Source organism: Phoenix dactylifera, chromosome 5, assembly GCF_051530095.1.
Source record: "Phoenix dactylifera cultivar Ajwa chromosome 5, Ajwa_hap1_PhDact_Kaust_v1.1, whole genome shotgun sequence".
Lineage (NCBI taxonomy): Eukaryota > Viridiplantae > Streptophyta > Magnoliopsida > Arecales > Arecaceae > Phoenix > Phoenix dactylifera.
In genome coordinates this window covers 13,879,657-13,886,435 of record NC_143194.1, presented here as the reverse complement: position 1 = coordinate 13,886,435, position 6,779 = coordinate 13,879,657, and positions in this window count along the sequence as shown.

The window sequence follows — 6,779 nt, the reverse complement described above, 5'->3', positions numbered from 1 at the left end:
TGTGAACCCCTAGATAAGCCTAGGTTGAGTCTCCCTTACGGTATGCTATTCACTCTCATCTTTAGGGAGTTAGAGGTTCCTATTCCTGATGGGGAACCCTCTCGCTCACTGCGTCATACAAATCGCATGGGTGAGGGGACTCTCCATCGTATGGGCTTTCATAGAGTTGAGGGAGTCTGGGTACGGAGACCATCCACTACCACACCATCTGACCCTACCACTCACCACTCCCCTAGCCCTGACCATGACATAGCTCCTCCCACCTTTCCTTCCACCTCTGCTCCTACCTATACTGAGCCCTCCACCTCCACTGCCCCACCTTCTCAGCAGCAGCCCCTGGAGGTTCGGATATCTTCTGAGCAGCTCCGAGAGTTGAGGCAGGAGATAGTGAGGGAGCTGAGGGATGATCTCCTGAGAGAGCTACGAGGTTCTCAGACTGCTCCCTCCACAGATTTAGTTCCCTCCTTAGCAGCCGTGACAGAGATAGTTGCAAATCTGAAGGAGGAAATATTCAATGTACGAAGCCTAGTTCAAGCTCAATACTGGAATATGAGTGACGTCAAGGACGACACAAGGGAGATGCGAGACAGCATCAGACATGAGCTAGGCAACCAGAGTCAGGGTGCAAAGCGGCTAGCCAATGCGCTGATCTTCAAGCTTGACACCCTCCAGGAGAGTGTGAACAACATTTCCTCGACTCAGTCTAGAACCACCTCGGAGTTTCTCGAACAACTAGGGAACATCAATGAGGGGTTAAGCATGGTCATCCAACACACTAGACTAAGTAAGGGAGCCACATCCTCCACTACAAAGAAGAATTAGTGTATTTTTATCTGTTTTTGTGATGTACAGTCCCTTGAGGACTTCTTTTGATATGTGATCACACTTGTACTCAAATTTGAATTTAATACAATGAGTAGAAATTTTCTTTCAAAATTGTGCATTCTTGAGTGCTTGTACTTTTCTGTGCTTTTCTGCCTTTTTGCTATGATGACAAAAAGGGGGAGAAAATATATTGAATTGAAATGTTAAATGGATTCGATACCTCGAGGCTCATTATCTCTCTGTTGGGGCTCCTAAAGGAGTAATCTCCAGAATCTATTCAAGGGATATTCGGAGATTAGTTGAATCATACTCAAGAACAAATTGTCAGATTTTCCCTCTAAAACAAAAATTTAAGCTCAAAAGCTTCAAGACATTAAAAGAAAATTCAGAGAATCTAAACAAAATTGAATGCATATGTTGAGGGGGAGAATCTGAAATCTTAAGAAAGCAAATTCATTAAACACATATAAGCCAAACAATTGATTGCATGACATGAAGGCTTATATAATTCCAAATGAAAGGGGGAGCTTTAACTTCAGGATTTACTGTTTCACACCTTTCAATTTTGGATAAATTAAATGACTAGACACTTGAATTCATTTCAAAACTTTATTATAAATCTCCTTTTGGTTGAGCAATTCACTTTACAAATACTCAATGTTTTGTCATCATCAAAAAGGGGGAGATTGTGGAGTGATTGATTATAACCCTATTTGATTTTGATGAGCTCAAAGCATTTGAGTATATCTTATACTAATGAATTCAATCTAGTGTTTCAGCCAAATATTTGTGAATTTATGTTTAAGTGTCTCTAGTTTTGGTTCAATACATTTTGGCTAAGTATGGAACTCAGTTTGAACCAAAGTCTGAAGCTCGAGTCGACTCCGAAAGATTACGAGTCGACTCCAAGTGTTTCAGAAGCTCTGGCACATGCTCGAGTCGACTTCGGTACACTACGCGTCGACTCCGACTGAGAACTGACAGAAAGACAGAAAGTTGATTTTCAGACCCTGTCAGCGAGTCGACTCCAGAAGGGTTCGAGTCGACTCCGATGGTTGCCGAGTCGACTCTCGATGTTTCCGAGTCGACTCCAAAGGGTAACAGAAGAAAGACAGAACAATGTATTTCAGATCCTGCAACCGAGTCGACTCCAGAAGATTACGAATCGACTCCGAAGTTTGGCGAGTCGACTCCTAGTTAAGTACGAGTTGACTCTCAGAGGAAAGCAAGACTAGAAGGTAGTTCAAGCCAAAACACAGAGGATCAGTTTTCGGATCCTGAGAGCCGAGTCGACTCCAACAAAGTGCGAGTCGACTCCAAGACAGTTCAACTCAAAACACAGAGAAACAGTTTTCGGATCCTGAGAGCCGAGTCGACTCCAACAAAGTGCGAGTCGACTCCGAGACAGTTCAACTCAAAACACAGAGAAACAGTTTTCGGATCCTGAGAGCCGAGCCGACTCCAAGTGCTCCCGAGTCGACTCCCAAGTCAGCCGAGTCGACCCCAACAAAATCCGAGTCGACTCCGAGGCAGTTCAACTCCAAACACAGAGGATCAGTTTTCGGGCTCTGAGAGCCGAGTCGACTCCAAGATGATCCGAGTCGACTCGAGAAAGAAATGCAGAAAAATAGATCTCTGGAACCCTGAGAACGAGTCGTCTCTGGAGGGCCGAGTCATCTCCAGACATTGGCGAGTCGACTCCAGGGTTGGCCGAGTCGACTCCAGAACGGGACAGCACTTTAATTCAAATCCTAAACAGTGGGCGAGTCGTCTCTAGTAAAGTATGAGTCGACTCCAGCAACAGCCGAGTCGACTCCAGATCGAGCGAGTCGACTCCGACCCCAACGGATACACTGTCAGGAGTTGCAGATTGTGCAGAACGGCCACAAAATGGTGTCTAACGGCTAGTTTTCAAAGTGAACTGCTTAAATAGCCAGAGTGAACAGTAATAGACATCAAGAGAGCTATTCCATTCAAACAAAAAGGGTTTTCCATGAGGATGATAGTGTTATTTTGATGATTAACAAGCAATAATCAAGAGTATGTTACAAGTTAATTCGATACTTCATTTATAAGTCTGTTACTCTCATTATATTCGTATAATAAGATAAAGATGCATTTCATTGTTTATATGGATGAATCTAACCTTGAGTTGCAGCAAAGTGTGGATTGAGTCGACCCCAAGGTTGATTGGGTCGACCCCGGCACATAAAGAAAGCATCTGGCACACTTCTGCAAAAATGGCACGGATGAACAGTAGTTGGGTCGACCCAAAGAAAGCATGGTCGACCCAAACCTCAAGCCTCTCAAGCCTCAAGAAAACAGTTCTCTGGAAACACTGAGAGGGTCGACCCAAGAGGAAGTTGAGTCGACCCAAGCTTGAGTCGACCCAAACACTGAGAGGGTCGACCCAAAGGCAGTGACAGAATACATTAACAGAATAGGTTCTCTGGAAACCCTGAGAGGGTCGACCCAAGTGAAAGTTGAGTCGACCCAACTGAACCTTGAGTCGACCCAAAGAAATGTTGAGTCGACCCAAGTGAAGGAAGGCTGAATTATAAGTTTCTGTGATTCTGAGAGGGTCGAGCCAAGGAAAGGTTGAGTCGACCCAAGTAAAAGTTGGGTCGACCCAAGGAAAGATTGAGTCGACTCAAGCACGGGCAGAACCATAACGGCTAGTTCTGCAGAAGTACTTTTTGTCCTTCCAACAGTGAGTAACAGCTAGTTTTTGAATTCTAACCATTGGGGCTTGTCCAATGGATGAAGAAAACTATTTAAAGTGGCACTATTCATCAGAGAAAACATCCTTTTTGCAAAATATCAAAGAATACACAAGAAAGACAAAGTGCCCTAATCTTCTTCATCCAAGTGCTTCATTCAAGAGTCAAAAGAAAGTGGTTGAGCAGATTCAAAGAATCATTAAGAGCTCCATCCACCCTTGAAGAGTGAAGCATCATTGACAAAGAAGAGAGAAGTCACATCAAGCGATAACTATTCTCTAAACTCTTCTTTGTAGATTATATTGTTATATTTGCTCATCTAGGAGCTTAAATCTTCTTACTTTGTTTATTAAACTCCTTGTAAAGATTAGTTGGTTAGCCCGCAAAACCAACGGTATAGGTTGATTGGTGAACCCGTAAAACCAATTGTAAAGGTTCGTTGGTGAGCCCGGAAAACCAACATAGGTTCGTTGGTGAGCCCGTAAAACCAACATAGGTTTTTGGTGAACCCGGAAAACCAAAGTGTAAAGGTTTTTGGATTGTGAGCCCAGAAAACAATCCAACTGTAATCCGCGGGATTATAGTGAATTCCCAAGGGATCGCTTGGAGAGTGGACATAGGTGCTTAGGAGAGCACCGAACCACTATACTTCTTGTTGTTTGTATTGTGATTTGTTTTAATTCCACTAACTCATCAATTAACATAAGTAAGATAGTTAAAATTAAGATAAACCAATTCAGCCCCCCCTCTTGGCTTGTCACCTTGGGCAACAAGTGGTATCAGAGCAAGGTGCTCCAATAGTATTTATTGATCTCACAATCAAGAGTTAAAGATCATGACAACCCAAGTGGGATGTTCTATGAGTGAGGGGCAATCCACAAATAGACCTCCTCTATTTAATGGCACAAATTACACATACTGGAAAGCTAGGATGAGGATATTCATTCAAGCTTCAGACTATGAATTGTGGTATATCATTACTAGAGGACCTCACACACCCACAATTAGTATAGAGGGCACTATCATACCCAAACCAGAAATGGATTGGAATGAAAGTGATAGAAGATTAGCACAATTAAATGCAAAAGCAATTAATGTACTTTACTGTTCATTAGATGTAAGTGAATTCAATAGAATATCTACATGCATCTCTGCAAAAGAAATTTGGGACAAACTTGAGGTCACACATGAAGGGACTAATCAAGTTAAGGAGTCAAAAATAAATATATTAGTACATAAGTATGAATTATTTAAAATGGAATCCACTGAGTCCATAACTGATATGTTTACTCGTTTTACTGAAATTATAAATGGGCTAAAGAGTTTAGGAAAGTCTTATACTAACTCTGAATTGGTGCGAAATTTCTCAGGTCTCTACCAAGAGTTTGGGAGGCCAAGGTAACTGCAATTCAGGAAGCTAAGGACCTCAATACACTGCAATTAGAGGAACTTCTAGGATCACTCATGACCCATGAGTTGACCATGAGGCAAAATTCAGAAGATGAGGTCAAGAGAAGAAAGACCATTACCCTAAAGTCAACCACTCCAAAACAACAAACTGAGTCGGAAGATTCAGATGATGATGATGAATTTGATGAAGAAGGAATGGCTATGCTTGGAAGAAAATTCAGAAAATTTATGAGAGGTAAGAATAGATTTCATAAAAAGAAACCCTTCTTCAAAGGTAGCTCAAGCAAAGAAAAGGGTAAGGACAAAGAAAAGGAAAAAGAATCACCTATTTGTTATGAGTGTAACAAGCCCGGGCATTATAAGATAGATTGCCCGGAATTAAAGTGGATGGCAAGAAAACTGAAAAAGAAGAACTTCATGGCTGAATGGAGTGAAAGTGAGGAGTCAAGTTCGGAAGAGGAAGATCATCAAGAGACGGCCCAAATATGTCATATGGCCAATGACGATGAGGTAGATTCTGAACTTGAATGTGATTTTACTGTTGATGAATTACATGATGCATTTTTAGAACTCATGGAAGAACATAAAAAACTAATCAATAAAAATAAAGTTCTAAAAGAAGAAAATCAATCTCTTATCAAAGATAAGTTAAAACTATCTCATAACTATGAAACATTAAGTAGGAAACTCACAAATGAAACCAAGAATCTAATTGCTGAAAATGTCAAGTTAAAAGAAGATGCTGAAAAATATAAATCCTTAGTAGATAAGTTTACACTTAGTTCTACCAAATTAAATATGATTCTTGATAGTCAAAAAGCTGTATATGATAAGGCTGGATTAGGATATAAAACAAATAGGAAACAAAAATACTTAAAGAACATTTTTGTAAAAGCTAAAAATGAAAATATTACTTGTCATTGCTGCAATAAATTAGGACATAAAGCATATGAATGTAACTATAGAAAGTCCAGTCAAAACAAATTGAGTAATAATCATAAGCTTAAATTCAAGAAAGTTTGGGTTCCAAAAGGAACATCAAGTACTAACCCTAAAGGACCCAACATAGTTTGGGTACCTAAAGCTCTTTCTTGATCTTTATTGCAGGGGTGTCTTGCAGCTAATAAAGTGGAAAAACGATGGTATCTAGATAGCGGCTGTTCAAGACACATGACCGGTGACGTAGATCAATTTGTCACCTTGGAATCTAAGAAGGGTGGAGTAGTAACCTATGGAGACAATGGAAAAGGGTATATCATTGGAAAGGATAAAATTTTCATTACTCCATCTAGTTTCATAGAAAATGTCTTATTAGTTAAGGGTTTGAAACATAACCTACTTAGCATAAGTCAATTTTGTGATAAAGGGTTTAAAGTCACATTTGAAGCATCAGTATGCATAATCACAAATCCTAAAGATAATAGCATTGTACTTGTAGGACAAAGGCAAAGAAATATTTACATGGTAGATCTTCATGATTTAGGCAAGAAAAATGGATTATGCTTAATTACTAATGAAGAAAAGAAAAATGAAACAAGTTGGCTTTGGCATCGTAGACTAGGACATGCTAGTATGGAATTAATATCAAAACTAGTCAAGAAGGAATTAATAAAAGATGTGCCAAAATTGATTTTTGAAAAGGACAAAATCTGTGGACCATGCTCATTAGGAAAACAAACTAAATCATCCTTCAAATCAAAGAATATAGTATCAACAACTAGGCCTTTTGAACTCATACACATGGATCTATTTGGACCCACTAGAACTGCGAGTCTAGGAGGGAAGAAGTATGGACTAGTTATTGTAGATGATCTTTCAAGATAT